At 43.7% G+C, this 27,242-nt stretch overlaps 1 protein-coding gene across 2 annotated transcripts in view; it reads right to left on the reverse strand.

Annotated features, from left to right (window-relative positions):
* CGNL1 (cingulin like 1) overlaps positions 1 to 27,242 on the reverse strand; it is a 413,622-nt gene that overhangs the window by 174,545 nt on the left and 211,835 nt on the right. The window lies entirely within an intron of this gene.

Genomic DNA, 27,242 nt, shown 5'->3' on the forward strand with positions numbered 1-27,242 from the left:
CCGTATTACTGTACCCATTATTTACCACCACTGTGCCGCCATATTTTTGTTGTTTAAACCACTCATTCTCCCGCCTCCCCCAACTCGCTTCCTATAGGCTGCTTGGATGTTACGTGCAGTACTTCAATAGAAAGGGATATGGAAACAAACAGATACTTTCTACTTCTATAAAAGAACTCTAGTATGCAGAACATTTGGTAGTTATTGGAAACCTTGTAACAATTATCATAAAAGCTCCAATCTAAAATGAAACTTTTAAAAAATGTGCAAAAATGCAAAATATTTACAAGGTTAAAAACTAGAGAGCACAGAATTTGTAGTGCAAAAAATATTGCCTAGATTGCAAAAGTAACAGAATCAATGCAGCTCCACTTTCTTGTATTTCAAGCCTACACAGACTTGTTGAATGCTGAAGGGCAAAAACGGGAGAAAAAAATTGTAGGCCGCATTAATAGTAACAATAACATGTTTTGCTATACTATGTTACCACACATTTTGTGCTGTAAATAAGAGGTGTTACTATTGCCCAATTAATTTTTTGCCAATTGACCAACATTTAAAGGATGGAAGGTTGAGGTGGCCCTTACAAGGATACACACTTTTGACCTATAGGTTACCTTTAGAGGCGGAATGGCATTTTTCCACCCTGGCATTTTCCTGGTGGCTGCATTAATAGGGAGCTGCTTTCAGAGCAGGATGGGCTGCTGTGACCCAACCATTGCCCACAACATTTTCTTGTCTCTTCATCCTGCTACTGCCAGTTCAGAAAGGACCTGACTTGGCAGTTCAGACTGGACTGTTGCTATTAGAGCAGGAGTAAGGCTGATTATCATAGGGCTAGGTCTAATCGTAGGTGGCATGATGGGCAAAAAAGCCTTGAGCCACTACCAGTAGCTAGACTATTTACATGTAATGCCCCAAGTGGCCAGGGTATGTCTAGACATAGACCCTGTCCTCACTATGCCACTGTAACCAACTGAAGAATAGGCCAGCACAGGTCCTGGGTGGCTTGTGTTCCAGTTCAGAGAGTACATGTCTTGGCAGTTTGAGCTGGACTGTTGCTAATAGAGCAGGACCAAGGCTGACTAGCAAAAGGCTGGTTCTAATCTGCGGTGGCACGGTGAGCAAATAACTATGTGTTGCAATGTCACACCAAGCGAATGCCAGTGTTTAGACTATTGGCAAGCTTTCCTTCCATCACATTTTGTTTGTCTGGTATACTTCCTGCAATGACCAAGGGTATGTCCAGACGTGGGTCTGTACTCATTGTACCACTGGAACCAAGCTGCACCCGACTGGCGAGGACCAAATAGGCCAAAGTCAGTCTTTAGTTGCTAGTATACCAATTCAGAGAGGACCGGGGTCAGCAGTTGGGACGAGGCTGCTGCTACTGACCAAGGCTGATTTGCATATAGCTAGATATAATCTGAGGTGGCATGGTGGGCAAATAAAATGTTGGGTTGGTGCTACCCTGAGTGATGAAAATTTTTGCAAGCGTTGATTCTGTTTTCCAAACAGATGCCAATCAAGTTGGGGCCATCGTATAAGCAAGATGTGAGAGCACTAATGAGGCCATGGCCATGTAAGACCATTTTACGTACTTTGTGATCTTGGGAAAAAGCACTGTTCTCTTTATGAGATATGGTTGATGCAGACCATATTTTAAGTGTCAGGAAATTATAAATTGGGGAATCATTGGCAATCCGGAACAACGCTCATGGCAAGACCAGTGAATTCCATTAGTTCACGAGTAGGCCACTGCTAAACTAGATTGAAGTAGATTTTTACATTTGTTCCAAAATCAGAAACAAACATTTTAAGTCTGCAAGCCTTCTGCAGATGAACACTTCTCATTTACCACATTGATAAACAGTGTATTTAGAAGTTTTTGTTGAACAAGCAAAGTCAGCTTATCTGGGGACCCTGAAGAATGGAACACAGAAAGCAAATAAGTACATTTAAGTTGTACTTGAGAAGCCTGAGAAGTTATTTGGGAGAACAATAATAGCAGGTATGATTAGGAGATCATAGGCTACAGCACAGAAAAAAAAGAATGCAACAGCCAGATTAAGTGTTCATAGCATGTAAGCACAGCCGAAACACAATTAGAGTATTACTGCAACAAGGAACCATACTGAGCAAATAAAATGTTTTCTCTGCATGCTCAGATCCACACTGGATCACAGCTGGACATTTATCTGGAAAAAAGCTTTCAGGATACAATACAGTAGCTGATTCCCAAAAATTTGCTTCATCAAGCATGGACACATCATGCTTCTGGATATATGACCACGCCTTTACATCACTCATGTCGTGCGATATCACCTAAGAGCTTGGGTTAAAAAAAGTGCCACACTCCAGCACATCTTATGACAACAATTATCTTCTCTATCCGTATTAGTATAAATGTCCTAGTCCAAAGGCTTTCCAGGACATTATATACGCAATGTCTTTTTTACTTTATGTATTTTCTTTCTTTGTTTCAGTTTTCATACCTCCTACAAGCACTCATCCTGCTTTTACTACTGTCAGATTATGAAATTTTGAAAGTCTGAGTGATTCTGCTGTGATCGAAATGCAATTGTGTAGTCTGCTGCTTTCTACTCCAATTGAAGGCAGTGTGCTCACAGATTCCAAGTAGATCTTAGGTGCTAAATCCACAAGCTCAAAAAACATGAGCAACTCAAGCGTTCTAACAACTAATTCAACAATGTGAAAGAACAAAGGCATGGACTTCATGGAGGTGTATGATACTCCTAGTAGCAACAAGGACAAACTGTAGGAGAATCATTGATGGGTAAAAAACAGATAGGCAAGCTACAAAATACACCTCAGGTAGGGTGCAGAGAACTGAAAAGGAAAGATGAATGCATTTCAGGATTAGCAGTTAGACAATTACACCATAAGTGGCGGAAACACCCTAAAATGTTTGCTGAAGGTCAAGTCTTCAATAAGTAAGAGGGTTAACAGGAGAGTAACTGTGGAAGGGACTTGGCACTTTATTCAGGTTCCCACTGGCATGTCAGTTTAAATTGTGTTTACCATTATTGTTTTGAATTTTGCAATAAAATCTTATGTAAAAATACCATGGTCTTCAAGTAGGTTCCAGATACTCCAACAATGAGGACAATATAAGGAAAACGGTACAAGGACACGTCCCCTGGAATTAACTGCCCACCTGAATATGGATCAAAAGATGCTTCTCTTTCAGACACCCTGAAAAAACTAACTATATTCCTGGCAATTAGGAAACAATTCAGGACTCCCTTGTTCACACTATTCTGGAGTCAACAACTAATTTGACTCTAGTTCCCTCAACTTCCTGATTCAATCTTCTGCCTAGGGTCTCTGGTTTTCAGACTTAAGGACAATACTTTTTAGACTTAATTGTTCCATTATCAGTTTGCCTTCTTTTCTACTATCCTTTCTCTTTCTGTTGCATTCAGATGTCAATCAATCAATCAAGTAGTACTTATAAAGCACACATTATCACCTCTAGTTTATCCAGGCACTGTGTTGTGGGTATTCGTCCAAGAGCCAGGTCTTGAGTGCCTCCCTGAATTTTGTCAGTGACTGATGTGCGGAAAAAGGGAAGGGTGTTTCAGGACTTGGTAGCGAGGAGGGAGAAGGAGATCTTTTCGGTGCGGCAGCAGCAGATACATGGTATCTGTGTAAGGGTGAGGTGAGCAGATGGGAGGTTCCTGGTCAGTAGGTGAAAATTCAGGCGGTGATTCTTGTAGCAGGGACCTTGGTCGTGCAGGACTTTGTAGGTTAGTCAGAAGCTTAAACTGGCATCTTTTCTGAGATGTAGAGCCAGTGGAGGTCTTTCAGGTGCTGGGTGATATGGGTTCTCTTGGGTAGGTTAATGATCAGCCTGGCTGCTGAGTTCCGGACCGTGTCAGCAGTCTCATGAGTTTGGTGGTGGTGTCTGCATAGAGAGCGTTGCCGTAGTCCAGCTGGCTGGTGATGAGGGCCTGTGTCAGAGTGGGGGTAGGTCCAAGTTCTGATGGCCACCACGAGTCATTCCAGAGGTAGGTGAGTCTGCCAAAGATCAGTACTTTGGTGTTGTCCCTTTTGAGCTTCAGACAGTTGCTCTTTATCCAATCTGAGACATTCTTCATACAGTTATGGAAATTGGTCTTTGTTCTTGTGAGGTCCGCTGAGAGAGAGAGGACAAGTTGGGTGTCATCAGCGTAGGTCATGATGCTGATGTTGTGGGTTCTGACGAGCTCTGCGAATGGTATCATGTAGATGTTAAAGAGGATTGGGCTGAGAAATGGGCCTTGAGGGGTGCCGCAGGGAATCTGCTTGGGTTGGTGGTGCAAGGGGGGGCGGTGGGAGGGAAGAGATGAATTCTCTGGGTGCACCCCTTGAGAAAATATGCCATCCATGTGAGCGCGTTTTCTCCGATTACGATCTGGCGCAGTCGATCGATGAGTGTATGGTGGGAGACAGTATCGAAAGCTGTGGAGAGATTGAGTAGGATCAGGGCGGCTCATTCTCCTCTGTCAAAGAGGGTGCAGATGTCATCTGTTGCGGTGATCAGGGCAGTTTCTGTGCTGTGAATGGCTCTGAACCCTGATTGGGAGGGGTCCAGCAGGTTGTTTCTATCCAGGTGTTTGGCGAGTTGAAGGTTGATGTCCTTCTCCAGGATGCTGGTGGGAAACAGGAGCAGCTCGTTAGGGTGGTAGTTCTGGAGCTCGTTGGGGTCTGCCGAGTGTTTCTTGAGGAGGGGTATGACCGCTGCATTTTTCCAGGCATCGGGAAAGGTGGCAGTGGCGATTGAGGCATTGAGGATGGTGGTGAGCCAATGGCTGCTCTGGTCTCTTCCGAGGTTAAAGTCAGGGGGAGATGGGTTGGTGGGTAATCAAAAGTGGATGGAATTCATTAGAATAGTTGTGTCCTGTAAGCTGAGTTGTTCCCATGCGGTGAGCTGGTGGTTGGAGGCCGTAACCATGGGAGATCGAGTGCTGACAATGTCAGTGGGTTGGGGATCAATGCTACTGTAAATGTTGGTTATCTTGTTGTGAAAGAGGGAGTCGCAGAGCTTCTGTGAGGGGGAAAATCGCATTTTCCATCACTGATGGGCAGGTGAACTCTATGATAAACTGACAGGCAGCTGTAACTATGATGATGGTGAAGAGTGCCTAGGTCTGGTTGACGCGGGCCTTGATGCAGTGCGTCAGGACCTCCTTTTGCGCAGCTTTGAGCTAGCGCCATCTTTTTTCGAGGTGTTTGCATCTGCATTTCTACAAGCTCTGTTCTGGGGTGTACCAACTGGCTCGTTTGGTGGATCTTTGCGTTTTGGCTGGTTTTGCGAAAGCGACTTGATCAGCTGCATTGGTGATCCAGTCGTTAAAATTCTCTTCTGCTTGGTTCACGTTGGTGATGACATTGGGCTGGTTGAGGATGTTGTCCATTTTTGCTGGGAGACCTCGGTCCAGCTGCGGAAGGGGGTACTGTGGCGGTTGGGTGTGTTGCGGAGGGGTCAGGCGATGGTGAAGTGTATGATGGCGTAGTCACACCAGGTGAGTTCTGAGGAGTGGCTGTTTCTAAACTCTGTTGCTGGACATGAAGATAGGGTCCAGCATGTGTCCTGCTTTGTGCGTGGGGTCAGTGACCAGCTGTTTGAGGCCGATGTTGCCCATTCACTCTAGGGGGTCGGTGGAGTTAGTGGTGGTGGTGCTGCCCAGGTGGGAGTTGAGGTCTCCTAGGAGGACGTGGTGTTCGGAATCTATGGCGAGCTGGGTGATTAATTCTGTGATGGCGTCACGGAGGCCGGCTCGTTGTCCTGGGGGACTGCAAGCGAGGGTGCCTTCGATGGTGGTTTTGTTGTCGGAGTTGGAAGTTCATGAGTTCCATTATCGGCGTGGTATCTTCATCGGTGGTGGTGCAGATGATTGATTCTTTGTGTGGGTGAGGGCAATGCCACCTCTGTCTGCTGGTGCAGTCAGTGCTTCATCTGGTAGCTGATGGTTGTTACGGTTGTGATGTCTGGGGGGGATGCAGGGATGGGCAAGGTCTCTGTAAAGGTTATGTCAGGGGCGAGGGTGGAGATAGTGTCCCAAACTTCGGATGCATATTTGCAGAGTGATCTGGCGTTGATCAGGAGACAGCTGAGTTGTTCCAGGGAGGTCACAGGAAGCGGGGATGACAAGGAACTGGTAATTACGATGGCAGTGTCAGCTGGCCATAGGGTGGAGGTGAACTAGCAGCAGATGCAGGTGAATGATCCCGCTGTGAAGCAGGGGGAAAGAGAGAACAATTGCTGTTGGATCCGGGGCCAAGGCATGGAGATCTTTGGCAGAGTATCTGATGGAGTGCAAAGGGCAAGGGATCCTGGCACTGGGTGCGGTCCAGGCGCGGACGGGAACAGACAGGCTTGTCTTTGGCACGCCAGCACAGCGGCCTCCATAAGTAGTCCTGGGAGATTGGAGGGGATGGCAGGGAGGCGGGAGTGAAAAACGGTGGCACAAAGGCGGAAGCAGGCACTGGGCAACTGGGCCAGTAAAAGAAGAAAAGGCACCAGCAGCCAGCATACAGAAAAAGTAACCAGGTAAATTAGAGTTAACAGTACAGAATTAACAATACAGTGAACAGAGGGGAAAAATGCAACACACCAAAACCAGTGCGCCTAGCCTGGCAGACAATAGGATAGTACCGGTGACCGAGGGCTATGAGCAAGGTAGCAGGCTAGAGGAGCTAGGCGGCGGTCAGAGGCTGCTCAGACAGTTTTGTTTAGATGGTAACAGTCCGCATGCATGTCAGTCTCAACTGCGCTACCTAAGCTTCTAAATAAAGTAACAAGGTGTCTAAAATGAACTGGAATATTTTCTTAAACAAATCTTGGGGAAGACCATATTAAAAAGGAGATGTAGGGAGTAATATCTGATTTGTAAGGCTAGGTGGCGCCACTCCCAATGGATTGGGATGGCAGAATTACTTCAGGAAGTAGTCACTCAGATTTTGAGGAAAAACAGTGTCATGTCAATAGGCCATGCCGCTATTCTCCCAATAAATGAGGAAATAGCAAGAACGCCCACCTTACCTGCCCCATGTCGAGACTTACAATGACTTGAAACTAGTTCTGCTGATTGCAGCCTTCAGTATTTCACATTGAGCGTAGACTGTATTTTGTCCTGCTAAGCAGAAAGTGCCTGTGCCAGGACTCAAGAACACACTGAGTTTTGGTAATGCAAACCTTTTCAAGTTTGCCACAGCAGAGATAACCTTTATTTCTTGAATATGAATTGGCTTAACAAGGAACCCTTTATCATACACCAAACATTAGCTCTATCCCTTTGATTCAGCGGTCGAAGTGCATAAAACAAAATTGGAAACTCTGATCCTGAGTCCAATTGTAACTGGGTCAGTGGACGTGGGGGCAGGGACAGAGGCATGGCTAAAAAAGAAAAAATATTTTATAACTATTTTGTTTCCCAATCACCTTTAGGTAACTGTATATAAAACAATGCTCGCTATAAATGAAAACTAAGCCATTACGTGGGAAATTAACTATTTTACGTTAAGAAACCTCTATGTGTTAATGTGATCACTGCAGATGGCGGTGTGTGTAACCTGAGAACCACATAATTGAATCCTGGTTGGTGCAGTGTGAAATAATGACGTGTATTTTAGGTGCTGTGAGGTCCCAGCTTGTATTAGAATGCATGGGAATGTACTAAGGCATCAGCAGCGGCCCTGAGATTCCAAAACCTGCTTCCAAGACTTCCAGCTCACCAGAGAAATGCCAGGTGAAATAAAAGGTCTGTACGACCCTGAACACAGGAGACTCCCTTCCTTCCACTTCAGCTGAGGCATCTCAACAGTCAAAATGAACTGTACTGTACCATCATTGAGGATATAGTTACAGGAAAAACCTGTTGTGTCAGGGGAAAACTTGAATGTCTCCCTGTCATACTTTAAGTACACTTCCTAACCTTCTCTATCCTTGCTCACCTTGAATTTTAAATGGTTCATCTGGTCTTCTTTCTCAATCCACCTTTCATACTTTCTCGGTCTACTTCTCTTAAGGAGCTGTTCTCTAATTTATATACCTACCTCAGCCTTCTGTCTGTGCCCTACTATTCTGCTGCCTCTTTGCACCATCAGCGCTGTCAGCCCGCCATGGTTTAGGGTGCTCTAAGTTTCTTATACTATCGCTACTACTGTTTTAGCTGGGCCAAGATTATTGCTTCACTCTGGATGAAGAAAATTTAAGTTCTAAGGCAAATGTTCAAGAATACTTGCAATCTGTCAACATGCCTCCTAGGGGCTGTGGAACTAGGAACGCATGGCTAGTTCCTAGATGACAATTCTGACAGACCTGTTAAATTCAACCTAAAAATGTCACAAAGTAAGGTAGGTCTCGATTTAAGCATGCCCAGAGATCAGCAGCAGAGCAGCAAAGAAGAGAACAGAAGTCAATTTTGAGGAGGAAGCACAGTCTTAGCTCCCATTTATTCCCCCATGTTTAGCTTACTTAGATAGTCTTTCTCTTTGCCCATTCTTAGGCTGTCCGGTTTTAGGTTTAAATCTAGAATAACTGATAAAACCCCACCGGAAGGGACATAGCTCTCACCAGTGCAAACATATAAACAATGAAAAAACACTGAAAAACCACAAACTAGTTGCCATTCAAAGAAAGGAAAAGGAGAGTAAAAGAGTCATTTGTATTTCTTCCTGAAGGGGTCAATACAATGTAAGTTTTTTATATAAGCTAGCAGTAAGAAAGACTGGGCTAACATTCTGCTTGAGTTTTGTTGTTTAGGGATGTCACTAAAATATTGTTACTTTTTTTCCTTTTTGTGGTCTTTGGTCTAAGGATACAGAGGTTAAAAGCATGTTTTAAGTGTTTATTTATTTTCTAAACTGTAGAGAATCAGAAAATATCAAAATCATATTTGATTTTTTGGCTTTGAGTCTTTCACTGATAGGAAAAATATAGGTTTCCTAAGAATCTTTCCCAATATGTACCATCACATTTACCCACATCAGTCCCCTTTTCTAGTGAGTCAGTATTGATAGTAGGTGGATTGCCAAACATCCCAGGCTTTACATTCAATGCAAGGTATAGTGACAGGTATATGTGAAAAGAGTACAGTCACAAAGCATCTGAGATACTGGTGAAAACATGACAACAGAATTTTGGAAAATATGGAACACAGCTTCACTTCGAATGTTGCTGCAAAAAGTGATTTGTTTGTATTTGCAGTGATTCAGCTACATGTATGAAAAAGTTGTGTGATGACCTGTCAAAATCAATACCTGAGCTAAAGTGCTTCCCTGTAAGAGATCCTTGCCACTTGTTAGATGGTATGCTGAAAGCATCTTTACAATCTTCAGAGTTAATGAAGAATGCTATTGACTTTTTAGTCCATTCTGGTGCACTGTTTTGTAATGCATGAAAACAAACGCAAATATTTCTGATTTTGCGCTGTGTGTGGCATCAACGAAAGAGTCATCCCAACTGTGTCACTTAGCTGGTGGTTCTCAGTCTCAGAGTCCATGAATGCTATATTATCCATGTGGCAACCGTTTACAGAACTGTTGCTGAGTGATGATGCCAAAGGCAAGAAATGTGAGGATCTTTGGTCACATATTGATAGTGATTTGAAAAAAAGTACACTACTGCATTCCTAGGTTTTTCTAGGAAAGCATGACTGCTGTGGTGGACAGAATGAAAAAAACTAGAGTTTGAAAACATCCTTGTCTACCAAGTGTTCAGCATAATTGGTGTAAAAGTGAAACATCTCCTTGAGAGAAGGCTGGGCGACACTTTTAGTGACTTTGGCACTGCAACATATTCCATGTTAGAGTGCTTGCCACTTGGTAAGCAAAGCAATGTTGAGGAGCAATTCATGAACTTTTATTTTACAATGTATGAGAAATAGCTCTCCACCTACTATGACATTTGAAGTCAATGGAGTCTCACTGTGGTACTCTGCACAAGTTATAGATCCCTTCCGTAAAGGGAAATTTTCTGCATAGTTTTAAAAGTGCTGCCTCATTTTTGACCGCTTCAATAACTTTGAGGGCATATGAGCCCAGTTCAACGTATATGTTGCAGAAACTGTCGCAGACAATCACAATCTTCAGGTGCACCGGTATTGGCATGGAAAGCTATGTCAGTGGTCAGCGTTAGCAAATTGTATACTGGCCATGCTTCAATGGAAACTGAAATAACGGAGCAGTGAGGTTAGGTTACTTCCTGTTGGGAACGGAAGGAAGTAGTTAGCACACAAGTGAATCTAATGAAATTCTCCCAAGAGACTATCCTCTGAGCCACTCTCAAGAACACACTATCCAAGATCCCCCAACTGGTAGATATTGCTAGCTTGTTCACCTGCCTCGCTGCCAGGAGCAAAAAGAATCCAAGAACAAGACTAGGATCTTGTGTAACCCAAACACAATGGCTGCCTACAGACTCTTGCAGCTGGGGGCTGCTAGTTGCAGGCATCTTCAGTGTGGACTTGAGACAGCCTTCCCAGAACACTTGTGCCAACACCACAGTTGAGGAGCAATGACATGCTACACCTGAAAGCCCCCCGTAAACAGAGGAACGAACTGGTAAGCTCCCAACAAATTTTTCACTCCCTAAAAATTAAACTTACTAATGCACACCACACAATAACCCCGGCGACCCACCATTCCCAAACCGCTTCCTCCCCTTTGTATTCATCACCACTGAAAATTGTAACTTCAAAAGACAATCTGTATGGACTCAACGCACTTTACTTTCCCCATCTCTTCACATAATGCCCTTGTTCCCCCCTTGGACACTTGCCAAGCAGCCCTTTTCCTCTGGCTCATTTCCTGACACAGGGTTTCAAGCTCTTTACAAAAACGCACTGCTCCGACTATGACCTCATTTTCGAGCCACTGCATTTATAGTGAAGTGATGTACGAAGAGACCTTCAATAATACTGATAGTCTTGGCTTCTGTGGCAGACACAACACTTAGCCAAATGCTTAATAAAGTGTTCTGTGCCAGTGCCGCATCTTTTAATCTCAAGGCTCTCTGATGCATCTCTTCTTCCAAACACTCTCACTATAACCTTCACTCTAAGGAAAGAAGTCAAAATGGAGTTATTAACATGCGGTCACAGGAACAAGGAACAACATGTACATCAGAACTAAAAAACTACGTATAAGAACAGTGTTAAATAACACTGAAAAGGAAAAACGTTTAATGAAAAGCACCTCATGGTAGGGGAATCAAGTTTAAAGGCAGGCTGTTCCTTCACAGCAGTGGCTGTATGAAGGACTGCTAAGCGCAGGATTTTATTTATTTATTTTATTTATTGAGTTTTGTAGAGCGCAAACTTGACTTGAGGGCATCCGAGCGCTTTACATAGTTTGTATAATAGTAATTATGCGCGTTACATTTGGGGTCGGAATAAGAACAAAGTCGTAGTAAGTAAACAAAATATAGGAAAAACATTCGGATACTTTGCCGATACAGTTTTGAGGTAGTTATAGCATACGTATAGGTATTGTTTTACAGTACAAAGTAGCAGTTGCGTAGATTAGAAGAGGGATAAGTAGAAATGCATAGTAACCATATTAAAACAGAAAGTTACGACGTACAGTAAAATGGATGGGTGATATAGTTCAGGGTAGCTAGGGAGTGGCCTTATGGAGGTGGGGGAGTGGATGCACAGTTTTCCCCAAGGTATTGATGCAGAGGTTTAATTAAGGTATGTGGGTGGCAGCACAAGCCAGTTGGATGCTAGTAGAGCGGGGATATCCAAGTATTTGTTGAGGAGAAGGCATTTCAGTTTCTTCTTGAAATGGGGGAAAGATTGATTGTTCAATAAGCCTTGGGGTAGTGCGTTCCAGCTTCTGTGAGCATTCCCGGAGAAGGCGCGGGTGCGAGGTTTGTCTTTCTTAAATTTTGGTGGAATAAGGAGTAGACTGTTTGAGCTTCGTAAAGGTCTCTTTTGCCTGGCTTTTGATAATTTATTGGAGTGGTAGATTTGTTTATCTGAGTAGAAAGCTTTGGAAGTTACGCATGCAGTTTGGAGCATAGCTCTTGCCTCGACTGGAAGCCAGTTGAGCTGCTCGAGAGTGGGAGTAATGTGGTCATAGCGCCTTTCCCCCAAAAGAAGCGTGGACGCTGAATTGAGTGCTACTTTCAAAGGGGCTAAGTATGTTTTTGGCGCGCCCGTAATCATAGCGTTATAGTCCAGTTTGGGGAGGGCGAGGGCTTGCACCACAGTCTTTAGGTGTAGAAGGCGCTTTCCATAGAGACATTAATATGCTCTTCCATGCTTGAGTGACTGTCAAGTGTGATCCTCAGGGATTTAAGAAAGTTTGAGATGGACACTTTGCAGTTTAGTTAGACACTAACACAATACCGGGCCTTCCGCTACGTATACCTTCTTTCACTTTTCACACTTACTCCCCCACTGTTTCTTAATGTTGAAAATGACCTAACTCATTTCTCTCTCTGTGTTGAATATCAGAAAATTTGCTAATAAATATGCTGCACTCCCTTTGTTCCTCCACACCATGCTCCCATTGCACGACTAAGCAAACAGAAGGGAAAATGTGTCACAACACTGTATACAAATGCTGCTGGTTTACTTTCTGATGCAGTCACATGCATATGAAGAACATATTTCGTAATACAGGTCAACAAATAATTAGGAGTAGTAATTTCTAATACCGGGTGAGCTCCTAATGTATTGATTGTTGTGTGGTGCAACAGTAAACACAGGCTATCATTCTAAACATTGGTATAAAGCTTTTCGATCCAAAGGAATAATTTAAAAATTAAGTAAAATTTCAAGAGATGTGGTCAATATGAATAATGAGTGCTTTTTAAATAGAAGGTGCCAAACAATTATAGTGACTATGCTACAAATGTGTGAGCCCACCAACAACCCCACCAGAAGCCCTGAGAGTACAAAATGCACAGAATGGGTTGCAGACACTTCTGTGACCCCTCCTGTAACACGGATTGTGGAAGCACACAGAGTGCACCCACACTATCTCTATGGTATGTTCTCTAACTTGTAAAGGGGAGGACCCTTGTAAATGATGGAAGGACTTTGCCATACAACCTAGTAATATTAACGTCCTGGACATCGGGACAAAAAAAAGACTGTCGAGAGACAGGCGGTGGGCCATGTAGTGAGTGGCACACCATTAATCGAATATTAAAACGAGGCCTATGTTGTCTCCAGCTCATACCTTGAAGGTCAACATCACTGCAGAAAAGGTGTTGGCCCACAACACTCGGCTGAGAGAGAGAGGACAGGCTCCAGGGCTTTTCGTTAATCTGTATGCACCATGTGACTCAAAATATATTACCTTAATAGGAGCATTAACAATCAGCAAAGGAAATATCGGGGGGGGGGGGAAACGAGAGTATGAGAGTGCGAGAGAGAGAGAGAGAGCATCTTAATCTCATACTCGCGGAGGATCAACAATTTCTCGCTGGTGGGCCTCTGCTGCATAGGCAGACGATGCAAGTGAGGTATTAATATTTAAGGCAGGTACATCACATCTTAATTATAAACCATAGGCTGTCACTCAAAACGTTTCACGTACAGGTTAAGCAGGCTCTCTTCTCCTGAGGTCTGAAATGGTCTGTTTGAAGTAGTCTACACTGTCTGGAGATTATCTATTTGCATGCTAGTCTATGTATTTTATATTGCATATGCTAAGAAGTTGTTCTCTTCATGCTAAAGCAGTGGTCCAGGTAGACATCCACTGTGTTAGTGGATCTGGGAAGGAAGTCATGGTACAGAAAGGAGGCGATTACGGGGGCATGACATAGGGTGAAATCAAAATGTGGGGGTAGTCCAGAAATGTATTAGATTCAAAACCAGCCATCTCAGATGTAGCTTTGCACGACAAAGAGGAGGAATGGAGGGAGATCCTATTTTCGTGGGACAGTGTGATGCAATCATGCCAATGTTAAAGAAGAGTAGGCAAGGGGATCCGTGTGGACAACAAAGAAAACCAAGGTAAGCTGGGACAAACATTTTTTACATTGTTTAGTGACAGCCTGTTGAAAATATCCTAAGCCAATATGGGTTAAAATTATTGCACATGGGACCCTAGAAGTGAATCATTCAAGACAGGTGACAGAATAGAACACAGCAGATATTTTTAGAAAGATGAACAGTGTCATGAATCCCTCATCTCTAACTGATATAATGATGACCCAGACAGAAACAGAAGATTGTATGTAGGAATGAAATCTTGACTTTTGGACAACCAGTATGAGGTGGAGTTCCCAAGATGCATTAGAGCTGGAAATAAAGACAAACATTTTTATAAACCAGACAAGATCTGCAATGGTGGGCTAGCTGGCAAGTGTTATGTGGTCAAAGGAGTTTCTCAGGCAAGAAAGATGAGGATTAAAACAAAATACACCAGCATGATTAGGAAAGTTTGCAACTCAGGACCCAAATATCTAGCAGCCAGATTTACCCCTTACACCACTGCTAGGACATTAGATCCTCCCCATCTAACTTCCTTAAACCACCTGCCTACAGATGCAGAACCAAAGGAGGTTAATCTTTGGCAGTTCTAGGAACCAGATCATGGAACTGAGGTTGATAGAATTATTATTAAGCTTATAAAGTGTCTGGTTACTCCAACTCCTACGTTAGGACATCGCAGACCATTCCACTGAGCCCTAACACTAACAGAATCACAAACTTACTTTAGGAAAGCCTTGAAGACCTGGATCTTTGGGTCCACTTATGCATTTTGTTTCTCACTTATATAACTAAGTGACATCACATGTCTACCTGTCTCGCCTTTCTCACCTTAGCATAGCGCCAGGATGCTCCCTACAGAGTGATAGTAGTGCTTTACAAATAGTCAAATCAAATTATTCAGGAAAAGGTGGAGGGTGGGTATTTTCAGCAGCTGAAATAGGATTCAAAACAACGCATTATGGAGGTGTCTTCTGTGGCCTTATAAGTTCCTCACAGGAAAAAGAGATAGTTTGAAAAAAGCTTTTTTACTTGTTTTCCTATATCTTTAGGGACGGCCATAACTTCATTTCTGAAAAAGTAATAAAGCCTGCACGATGCTCTTCTGAGGTGGCTGGCTGAGTGGCTAAGTTTACAGTTAGGGTTGAATAAAATGTTTAGAACAGCACTGTACATAAATGGTCAAATGGGAGGTGTTACAAGCTTGCAATCCATTTTCTCAGTGTTCACAGTCACAAGATATGGGGCCAGGAAATTTCAATTTCTGCCATTTTACACTTTGCTAGTATCTTAAAAAGTGGGTATTTCATGACATGGGGATACCAGTGACTTGGTCAATGACTCCACATACAACACGGACACACTTAGGTACTAAAGGAGGGGAAGAGAGGAATGTGGTCCTAGGGGCAATGGGCTTGTGTGCACTGAAATATGACATTACAAAGCATGCCTTTCCCACACTTTACTACACATGCATTTAGCACATGTCTTTACCATGCATCTGCCTTTACAACGCGGGTAAGTATAAATAAGGTATACACATATATACATACGCACACACACATAATTATTGCCCTTGGTCCCCTTATTTGGGTCTTACCTATATAGTTGACTCCAACAGATGGATCTCATAATTATACCACTATTTGGAATATATTCTCTTACTTGGATTTTACTTACAGGAACCAACATGGTTTTTCTCAACGATTTGTGATGGAAATATGGGTAGCTTTGTTACCACATGTATGAATACTTCGCGCATGCCCTGAAGAAGTCCATTGTCCTAGACGAAACAAGTTGGCTGTTCTTCACTACATAACGCATGTCAAGTCTGAACCATTTGTGAATAAAAAAGAAGATTTGGAAAATACATCTCTGAAATTGAATTTGATTTATTTTTACTACTATTTAATATTTAAGCATTTATTGGTGCACCGGTTGATTCTTGTTTCAAAATTGCATAGTCCGGTTAGGACCACACCTTGACAGTGGGTGCTTGTACTGTGTGCTCATAGACGTACTTAGGATATTTCCTTCATTATAAAAACCTTGGGGATAGGTGCAAGTCTCGGTAGAGGTTTCACTGTTGTGCTCTTTTATTACTGTTTACAGGACTCACTCCTCTACTCATAACATCGTTTCTCAATGTGAACGTAGGTTCGGTGACTGTCAGGGATCCGATACAGGTAAACCTGTCCATAGAAGGGCATGCTTTTTTGGAGCAGACGGTCAGTATTTTTTGGAACTTTGCTTTCTCAAAATAGTTGTATACAGATCGAACTCTGTATGCCATGAGAGTTTCCTCTATATCTATGGTCGATTGTTAATGTGAGCTATGCTACCAATGTAGTCTATGGTAAAGGGTCAATATTGCACATAACATATGCTTCAGGCCTCTAAAACCATACAGGTTTATAGAGTAATGTGCACAAAGAAGCTTGGATGGTGTCAGTGATGTTCTATCAATTATGTCATTTGAGTTATCAGTGATGTCATAAATTATGTCATGGAACAAGTCATTAGTGATGTCATATGTAAGGTCATGAGCAGTGCATGGCAGAGAAATTCACCAGCTATAGTTAGCAGCGCTAACTCTAATTGCGTCCCCATTTTTTTGTACAAAACATTAATGTGGTCACTGACAAATTCACCTACCTGTAACATTACCTTAACCTTTGTTGTTTTTTTCGAGTGAATTGCTATGGTTTGTTAACCAAAAAAAAAAACAATCTTTATCTCAAACTATAACGTTACATTAACCTTAGATTTTTCTGAGAATCTCTAGGAATTTTTTTTAATGTAAATAATATTTAATTATGATACGTAAACCCAACCCCCTGCCTGTGGCAGCCCCTGTGGCCAACCACCCCAAAGGCAGCCAACCCCACACTGGACAAAGCCTATGGCTGTGCGCGGAAGGGGTTTGGCCACATGGCGTGGCCCTAGGGACCCCATACCCCTGGACCTTTTTATTTGTTTGTTTTTAAGGGGGGGGCACGTGGCCCCCCTCCCCATGCCTCATTAGGCCCTGAGGACCCCATCCCCAGGGTCTTATTTATTTTAAAGGGGAAGAGGGCCGTGCAACCCCACACCTCCCCTCCAGTCCAGTCGATGTTGGCCCAGGGACAACAACCCCTGGGACCCTCTACCAAGTAAGGTGGGTGTCCACTCAGAGCACTAACCATAGTGCTGTTGGGGATTCCAGAGGCAGCCGCTAGGCCCCAAGGCATCAGCCGACTCCCCGCATACAGCATGAGTTGGCATTGCTCCTGCCCACAGGGAGCAGCTCCTAATAATGCTCCCTACGGGAGTGAGTAATATTTTGAACTGTTGCCCTGCCCACATTAGCACAGGCAGGGAAACCGAACAAAAGTCTGCTCCCAGTGTGTGGGAGCATTTTCGAAGTTCCTGCCCGCTGGGAGCAGACATGGTGTTTGCTTCCACAAATGTTTGAAAATGTTCCTGCCAAGTGAGAGCAAACCGTTTTCCCTGCTAATGCGTGCAGGGATACCACTATGTCCCGGGGGTGAGCTCCCAGGGACATAGCATCTGAGCCGCCCCCCCCGTCTTAAAGTAATCTGCCCAGGGGTGTGCTCCCTGCTGCCTTTTGAGGCTCGGGGAGGGAGCCGTGCAGCCACACTTCCCATAAAAAGGAATTTTAACACTGGGGTGGGGTCCCTGAAGTGCAGGGAGAGGGCCATGCAATCGTCTTCCCTTCTTAAAATCCACGCCGGGGGTGGGATGTCCAAGATATAAGGTAATTATATGCAGCTTGGCCGTCATTTTTTTTTTCCGTTCCCGCTAGAGTCTCGTAGGATGGCAGCATTTTTTGCCGTTTTCTTTTCTTTTAGGCCCTAGGTGGGAGTGGTGTCCCTCTGGATCCCCATATTGGGCCTAGGGGGTCAGGATATCCTGCCCCCTATTACATAATTTTTTTTCGAAGTTCAGGACAGGGGACTAACTCCCCGAGTCCTGTAATGGCTGCCAGCCACATTTCTCTCATGCTGTTGGCAGCCAATCAGACACCTTGAGGGAGTCTGACTCCCATGGTAGCGAGATGGCTAAAAAGAAATAAAGCTTCCCGAGTCAACCAGTATGCTCTATTATTAAATTGAAGCTTCCGCGCGAGTCTCTCTTCCTGACAAATTTGGTGCAATTTCGTTCAGCTGTTTTTGCTGTAGCCCATCTGAAAGAACTATGAGAGATGCATGGAGATTTAGCATTTTGGGTGCCCCCTTTTTTCGCAGCCCCTGCTTGACTGCCAATAGGTACTTATTAAAAAAGATATCCCTGTGATACAGGACTATACACAAAGCCCTCATCTAATGCACTAGAGCTTTCAGGAAACGCGTTAACCACTTTCAAATGAGAAGGAAAATATGAGACCAGCAGGTGCCTGGCCTCATCACTTTAGTCTCTTTTTAAGGCAAAAAAAACCCGGTCCTCGTTACTTTTGTGGAGATGGGGAACCTGCCCCTCTGAGATTACTGAGAAGAGCGTTGAGGTTGTAACTATCTTAAAGAACACCAAAGGTGTCCCTGAGAAGCAACGGACCTGTGGGAACGGCTGCCCGTAGAATTGGGGCCCCTTCATATGAGGAAATATGAATTTTGTGATCAGTTATGTCCCCTATCGTAGACCCCAACGGCTGCATGTGCATGCTATAAGTACATGTATGTTCCCTCCAGTTCCAGTTTTGAAGACGCAAATACATGTGCGTCCACCGTCAACATGTCCTCTTTCAGATCCACCATGAATGGGTCAGATATTCCATTCCTAAGTATGGAAGGCCACCGACTTTATGTGGTTCACTTTCCACATTTTACAGATTCAGGCGAGTAGGCCCTGAATTCTGCCATCAAGCCTTTCCTGCTTTCTGCCTCTGGAAGCTCCAGCCCGAGCTTGCATCTGTATCCATGAACTTTGTCCTACTCCCTGCGCGGCTAACGGTGCCTGACCCAGCCTGTTGCCTGCCCAAAACTGTATTTCACCTTCAAGATTATCTGCTCCGCTCCTCATCTGACGCATTCCTGTCTAGTAGTTTAGGTAAACATTCCTCCAGCTACCGAGCAAAGGGCCAGGCCTCACTGTCCTCGTGCAAGTAATTCATAGCCACTGTTACCATGGAAGATTCCTGCCCCCTCGCATCTCATGTAGACACTTAGACGCTCGTACACGCACTAACGGTCAGTATAGAATAGATTCCGTCCGAGAGACCTTTCCTTTTGGATAATACAGTTCTTTAAACATAAGATATTAGATATGATTTGGGATTAGGTTGACATGACCCCTCAGACTTCTGTCTCCACATGTAGAGCTAAATGTCAAGTCCCCTCCACCCTCTAGTTGCACGTCAATCACACGTCATGCGGCTGCGCGCGCATCTCTGCCAAATATTTCTGCTGACATTGCAGGATTCTCTTATGGATCCACCCACTTGTGACATCATGTATAATGACGTTTTCTAAGTTACGCCTATATGTCCGCCTTTTTGGTTACGTATGCATATTTTATCTCTCTTATCAACTGTTACGCCTCCTGCATCTGTTTCACTATAATGCATTTCTTATAAAAGTGATTACCTGTCAATAATGTATTGCCTTCCTTCCTGAACTTTCGTGGTGATGGAATTTGAAGCCTGCAATTCGAATTGTATTTCCTTTGTAAAGGAATAAAGCCTTTTAGAACCTCTAATACCACGGATTCTGCCTCTTATATTTACTGAGTTATTCTTACTAGATTTTACCGCATAAAAAATAGTACCGGTAATGAAATATTTACCACATAAATTGGCGCCCGAACAGGGACACTTTCTCATCTCACGCGCCGGAGGTGCGTTGCAGGCCCGGTCTCCTGCCACAGCTGAACGGACAAAAACGCGTACCTGCAGGATTTCCTGTATCTCCCTCCGGCCAAGCGGGGGTGACTGAGGCTGCGATCAACACCCAGACGAGGCGGTGAGAAGTGCAAAGTATCCCGACCAGAGCCTAGCTGAGAGAGCAAGATCCGAGGTATACAGAGGCCCACCAGGTTCCGAAGTTCCGAGTCCAGTCGAGTCGAGTCCAGTCCGGTCCAGTTTCAGTTCAGTTCCGAGGCCTTCCGTTCCGCGCTACCCGGTGAGTACCATTGTCGGGGAGGCATTTAAACGTGCACATAGTCTGTGCCGGTCAAGACGGGTTTGGGTACACAAGTCCGGTCTGCACTGTTTCAGCAGTGTATCTGTACTGTTTAGCAGTATATCTAGTATGTCTTGCATATAAATAAGTATTACCTAGTGTCAGTATTATGTCAGTAACTAGTTTCCTATTAGTCATCATTATTCGTTAAATGTTAAATGTTAAATGTTTTAATACGTTCTATACATTGTGGTGTGAATGACTGTTCATTATTGTGTTTATTTGTATTAAGTGTGTTTAAGATTAAGTAAACAGATCTAAAAATGCCGTTCTTTTCGAAATTAAGACAGATCAAAACTAGAAAAGGGGTACTCGAAGAAGCTGTTCCCATTCCACCGAGGGACACTCCAGGATACTTTATGTATCATAAGCATGGCCTAGATGCCGTGTTATTTCTTGATTTATGGGTGGACTACACCAAAGAGTTGCCAGAAAGTCAGAGGTGGCCCGCAGTGGGGACCTGGGATGCAGATTGCATCATGAGAGTAGAAGAAGAATTATGGAAAAAGAAAGCCAGACAGTCACAGAAAGATGCCATTGAATTATGGCGTAAAGAATCATATAGACGTACAGAAAAAGCGCTCAGACAGGAAGAGAAAGGTAGGGAGAATTCAAATAAAACCCGAGAAAATCTATTAATTGAGGAAGGTACCCGAGTAAAATCAGAACAAGTAGATAGACAAAGAAATACTCTTATGAATGGTATGTATCCTCTTCTGGCCGAAGGGTTACCTAAGGCTACCCCGGAAATACCAAAAGACTTGACTCCTCCATTGCTCCCGATAAAAGCACATCCTAAAACAGCAAAGGACGTTTTCCTTTCCTCCTATTTGGATGACGTAGCTCCCGAGTATGCTAATACCACAACACACATACCGCTTGCCGATGGTGTTCAACACCAAGATCATCCGTCTGTATCCCCGCAACAACAAACTCCTACACAAGTTCCCACAGGTCCGTCCGTTTCTACTGTTTTTCCCACATCTACGATTTCTATCTTACGTCCAATGAATCCTTTCTTGCCCAGCACTTCGGGTGGTGCTACAGGAGGTACGACAGACATGTTTGCCACCCCGCCGCGAAATAAACAGACCCTTAGAGATTTAGCACCCCAACTAGTGACATCCGACATGTTTAAAGAACATCTTGTGGATTGTAGATACGATCCAGTGCCAGGTAAACAGGACAGATTGCTAATATCACTACGTATACGACGAGCTACATTATATTTAATGACGATACCAGGAATGGTTGAACACCTAGACAATATATATCACTTTGTCCAAACAGGGCGAGGTCCAGAAAGTATTAACGAAGCTATGGAATACCAGAAAGTGGATGTCCAAAGACAACTACTACGTTTTTTCATAAACTGCGTGATCAGGAACCAAGACAGGCCTGGGGCAGACCATGATACCATGCAAAAACTTGCCAAATGGGGTCAGAACATATCAGACGAGAAACATGATAAGCAGACGTGTAGAATCGCCATGTATCGAAAAATCCGCAAGGAAGTAGAACGAATACATAAAGAAAGACGAGAAGCAGACAGAATTGAATCAGAGGAAGAGGAGGAGCAAGAATCTGAACAAATAGAAACGATAGCTTACGTAGGTAGAGGAAGACCCCATAATAATACTAGAGGCTTCAATGATGCGATATGTCCGATACGTCCAGAATGTAACAGACATTTTAAACCCCTATGTTAAATACAAGGTCCCCTGAACACCTATTCCAAGCCGCTGATAAATTACTCCGAGATCGAAGGGGGTACCATATGCTCGATTCTATGGACGAACAAGAATTAGCCAGGTCAGCAGTACAATGGGCTGACAGTCCCAGTAAATACAGTGATGATGCACTAGCACACACGTTCCTGAATCTTGCCCCAGACGAACAGCGTTTAGCTAGTATATACATGATTCAACACCTCCTTATATTATATAAAAGCCAACACTCCGATCCAGGACCCTTACCTGACATATTGATAGAACTACTCACGAATAAATGGAGAGGGTCAGGTACTGATTTGATTAAAGAAATTCTAGAATTTCGAAACCAGTATATAACTTTCGTGTGCCCAGAACACGTTCCAGTTCCCACTATGGGAAGAAAAATGTATCACATAGATAGACTGAATCCGTTACGCGAAGTACACCCAATCAGAGGTGAAGGTAATAACTTTACACGTGTGTTTGTGTACACGCCTATAACTAAAATTGAATTATTAGAAATGAAGAAAGTAGTACCCAGCCATGACAAGGATCCAGCGGGTTTCCACCGTGAGATAAAGGACATGCTACTCATGGGAGAGTATACCTACCCCGACATTATGAAAATACTGAAAGTGTTAATGCCTGCCGGTGTTTACGAGAAACTCAAAGAAAAGGAATGGAAGGTGGGAGACCAAAAGATAGATTGGACCGCATTAGAAAATGAAGAAAAGGCCCGAGCTGCAGGAGCAGGGCTTGGGGAAAAGACTACAGCACTACCAGGATTACTAGTGCAGGTACTGCCACGTTTATTAACTACGAAAAAAGAGGACTGGGGTGCAATCTCAGCCTGTAAACAAAAGCAAGATGAAGACACTAGTGATTTCTATTCCCGATTTGAAAAATGTTTTGGTATAAATAGTGGCATAAAAGCAAGTAGCGAGTCCTATCCACATTTGTTTGTGACAAAATTAGTTGAAAATTCCCTGCCGCAAGTTAAGAATAGAGTATTGAAATTTGAGAGTACCTGGCAGGGTAACACCCCGTCACAGATGTTACAGATGTTACAATATCACCACAATAGAATTAGAGAAGAACAAGAACACGAACAAAGACGTATGAAAGATACAAAAATGAAAATGCTTGTTGCTCAGTCAGTTCCCGCTGATGGTCACCAAAAGGGTGATTCAACAGGTCCAGTTAAAGGGACATGTAACTATTGTAAACAACAAGGTCATTATATACACGATTGTCCAGTTCTGAAACGCAATATCGCCACGGGTAGAACTCAGGAAAGACCATGTCCACCTAGACAGGATCAGAATCAACAACAAATTCCCCAGCATGCACAACATAGGTCAGCTCCGCAACAACTAGCTCCGCAACAGGCAGCTCCACAACAGACCATAGCACCACCACAAGCGCAGCCTATTGCTGCCACACAAGCGACAACGCAACAGATGTATCAGTATGCACAAGCAGATTATCCCGATTATCAGCGATACACATGAAATAGCCTAGAGAGGGAAGTTGGCTTACCCCTTATTGAGGTTCCTGTAGATCAAGAGGGACCTTATGTACATAGTGAACTATTAGGGGAAGACAGAAAGTTTTTACTTGATACAGGGGCAAGCAGAACAACTATACGACGCAGTGAAGTTCCAGGGGCACCCCTCTCAGGCTCACAGAATATTTCCCTTGGATTCTCAGGAAAACCTATAATTAATGAAGTTACGCAACCCCTTCCACTTACGGTTGGTCCATTGACACGTACTACAGATTTATTGCTTACTAAATCATGCCCAGAAAACTTGTTAGGTATAAAAACATTGAAAGCTCTAGGAGCTATAATATGTTGTTCTCCGGAAGGAGTACGACTATTTTTACGTGACTTTAAAGGTCACTACGTGTCCAGAGACATGGATCACCGGCTGCAGAGTTTACCTACGCATTTATGGGCACAAGGCCCCACTGATGTTGGTTGCATGAACATTACACCATATCGAGTCACACTAAAAACAGGAGTAGTACTACCACGAATGCGACAATACAAGTTACCACCAGATGCTGTTGCGGTCTTACTGCAAATCATTGACGAACTCATTGCACAAGGAGTGGTTGTCGAAACCGACTCCAATGTATGCAATTCCCCGATAATTCCGATTCTTAAAAGAACGGATCCAAAAGCACCACCAGTATATCGATTAGTTATTGATCTGCGCGAATTAAATAAATGTATTGTACCACAATATCCTGTAGTCCCAGATATCTCTTCATTACTAACAGCTATTGACTCAGAAGCAACGTTCTTCACTGTAATTGATCTCAAGAATGCTTTCTTTAGCGTCCCAATAGATCCGGAAAGTCAATATCTGTTCGGATTCAGTTTAAATGGACGAAGTTTTAAATTCACACGCGCACCTCAAGGATTTACAGAAAGTCCCAGCATCTATAGCCAAGCACTAAAACGAGAACTTGACAGTATCCACATGCCAGTCAACACTGCCTTGCTTCAATATGTCGATGATCTGTTGATCACCGCCCGAAGCGAACCTGAATGTGAAACAGCGTCACTGACGGTTTTAAAATTTCTGGCCGACAAGGGGCACAAGGTGTCCCCTTCTAAGCTGCAATTCTGTGTCCCGCGAGTTGTCTACCTTGGGCACTCGCTGTCCAAGGAGGGAAGACAGCTTACACCCGACCGCATCCAGTTAATTGCTAATATGCCACCCCCCAAGACACAACAGGGGGTGCGGGCTTTTATAGGCCTCACCTCATACTGTAGGCAGTGGATCCCTCAATATGCATTTCTAGCAAAACCACTCATCCAGTTGACAACACAGGAAGCAGCCACATCGACTGTCCTCCCTTGGACTCAAGAACACACATATGCCTTTGAAAGCTTAAAGAAAGCTTTATGCCAAGCACCTGTTTTAGCAACACCATGTTACAGTAAACAGTTTACACTCTTTGTTACAGAACGCGAAGGTACTGCCTTGTCAGTACTCACTCAGGAACAAGCAGGATCACACAAACCATGTGCTTATTTCTCTAGTACATTAGATCCAGTAGCTCAGGCTCTTCCTCGTGCCTGAAATCAGTGGCAGCAACAGCTTTAGCAATCCGACAAAGCGATGCCATAGTGTTAGGACATCAATTGACAGTACAAGTACCACACGCAGTAGAGGTTCTCTTGAACCGCACACAAACACAACACTTGACTATAGCGAGACTCACCGGTTACGAATTAACATTGTTTCAACCACACATAGAAATCAGACGTTGTAATACGTTAAATCCTGCCACACTGTTGCCAGTAAACGGAACAGATCCATTAGCACATGATTGTATAGAAGTCATTACTATCACGACGAAACCCAGACAAGACTTGACAGATATCCCTTTATCAGATTCAGACATGACATTGTATGTAGATGGTTCATGTATGAGAACAAGTACGGGAGAGTTAGTGGCCGCTTACGCAGTCACAACAGACACTGAAGTCATTGAAACAAATTGTATTAACACTTTGTCAGCTCAAGCAGCAGAGCTCATCGCTCTGACACAAGCCTGTACTCAAGCCAAAGATAAGAAAGTCAACATATACACAGATTCACGTTATGCATTCGGAGTCGTCCATGACTTCGGCGTGCTGTGGCGAGAGAGAGGTTATCTAACTTCTCACGGTGCCCACATCCAACACGGACCCCTCATTCAAGCCCTATTAGACGCGATTCATCTACCTACTGCAATATCAATTATGAAATGCAAAGCCCATACAAAAGTTACCGATATCATTTCTCAGGGTAACGACCTAGCTGACAGAACAGCTAAACAGACTGCTCAGAACCAGACTCATACAACTGACGCGACAAAGACAATAGTCCCGACACCAACACATTGCATGACAGTTAAGGATCCCGCCCTTGATATAATTGACATACAGACACATGCTACACCAGAAGAAATAAAGAAATGGACTGAATTAGGAGGGATCCAAACGGATCAAGGATGGATGACGAAGGAAAAATCTATATGGTTTCTTCCCGATTCCATGGTTCAAGTTATCATTAACACAATACATAGTCCAGCGCACCTAGGAGAAAAAGCTATGCTAGACAGTATTCAACACATTTGGTTCAACAAACACTTGCGAGCAGCAGCCAAACAGAAAGTACGTACCTGTATGATATGTTGTCAGTTTAATCCAGGTAAAAGCATCTCCGTAGAGCAGGGTGGATTTCAACCTCCCGATCATGCTTTTGAAGTCCTCCAGATGGATTATATCCAGATGGAACGATGTCGAGGATTCAAATATGTCCTCGTAGTTGTCTGTGCTCTTTCCCGTTGGACAGAAGCCTACCCGGTTTCAGATTACACTGCCCCGACTACTGCCAAACAGTTAGTTCGAGAATTCTTCCCACGGTATGGTTTGCCACGTGTTGTCTACTCAGATAACGGCCAGCCATTCTCATCCGAACTAATGAAACATGTTTCCCTTTTGTTAGGCTACCAATGGAAATTCCACTGTGTCCGACATCCCGAGGCAGCAGGTCTCGTGGAACGCCATAATCAAACTCTGAAAATTAGATTGTCCAAAATATGTAGAGAAAAAGGTGTCGATTGGATAGTAGCCTTACCAGGTGCACTCTTTTACATGAGAATGGTAGCACATTCTCGAACAGGGCTATCCCCGTACGAGGTGATCTTCGGTAGACCACCAAATATGTGGGGGACGCCTATACCTCGCAAAATCACTGATGTTGACTGTAATATGCTGACAGATTACCTGGCTTCCTTGATGTCTGCACTACAATCTTGTCGTTCACAGGTAGCTGCAGCTTTTCCCGATAACACTGAGGTGAAGCCCCATGACGTGGTTCCAGGTGATCTGGTTCTGGTACGGAATTTCGACCGGAAGACCCAACTGGAGCCTAGGTGGAAATCGCCAAAACTTGTTCTACTAGCAACAAGGACAGCCGTGAAGATCGAGGGACGTAAAGGGTGGTTGCACTCGAGTCATATCAAGAAATTTTATGGACTACCATCCAGTGTGAACATTCAGCCCTGCATTTCCTCACAGACAGACTCAAAGCTCCCCTTGGTTGAACCCACGAAAACGGAACTTTATAAACTGAAATTAAGGTCTAGCAAGTCAGACAATTTGATTGTTTAAGTCCTCTCCAAGGTGAATCGGTTGAATTTGTCTCTGACATGTATCCTCTAGACCGGAATAGAGAAAGAAATCAACAGATGCAGCTTAAAAAGCATGCGTATTGTAAATCACTTCGTAGTCACTGCACAGTAACACTATTAATTTTGTTTTTTCTAAGTTTTCTGATCATTATAACTAGTATATTACTTCGTATGTATTACCCTATTTCTAAACGTGCTTACAA

The sequence above is a fragment of the Triturus cristatus genome, chromosome 3_1 (genome assembly GCF_964204655.1).
Source record: "Triturus cristatus chromosome 3_1, aTriCri1.1, whole genome shotgun sequence".
In the NCBI taxonomy this organism is placed as follows: domain Eukaryota; kingdom Metazoa; phylum Chordata; class Amphibia; order Caudata; family Salamandridae; genus Triturus; species Triturus cristatus.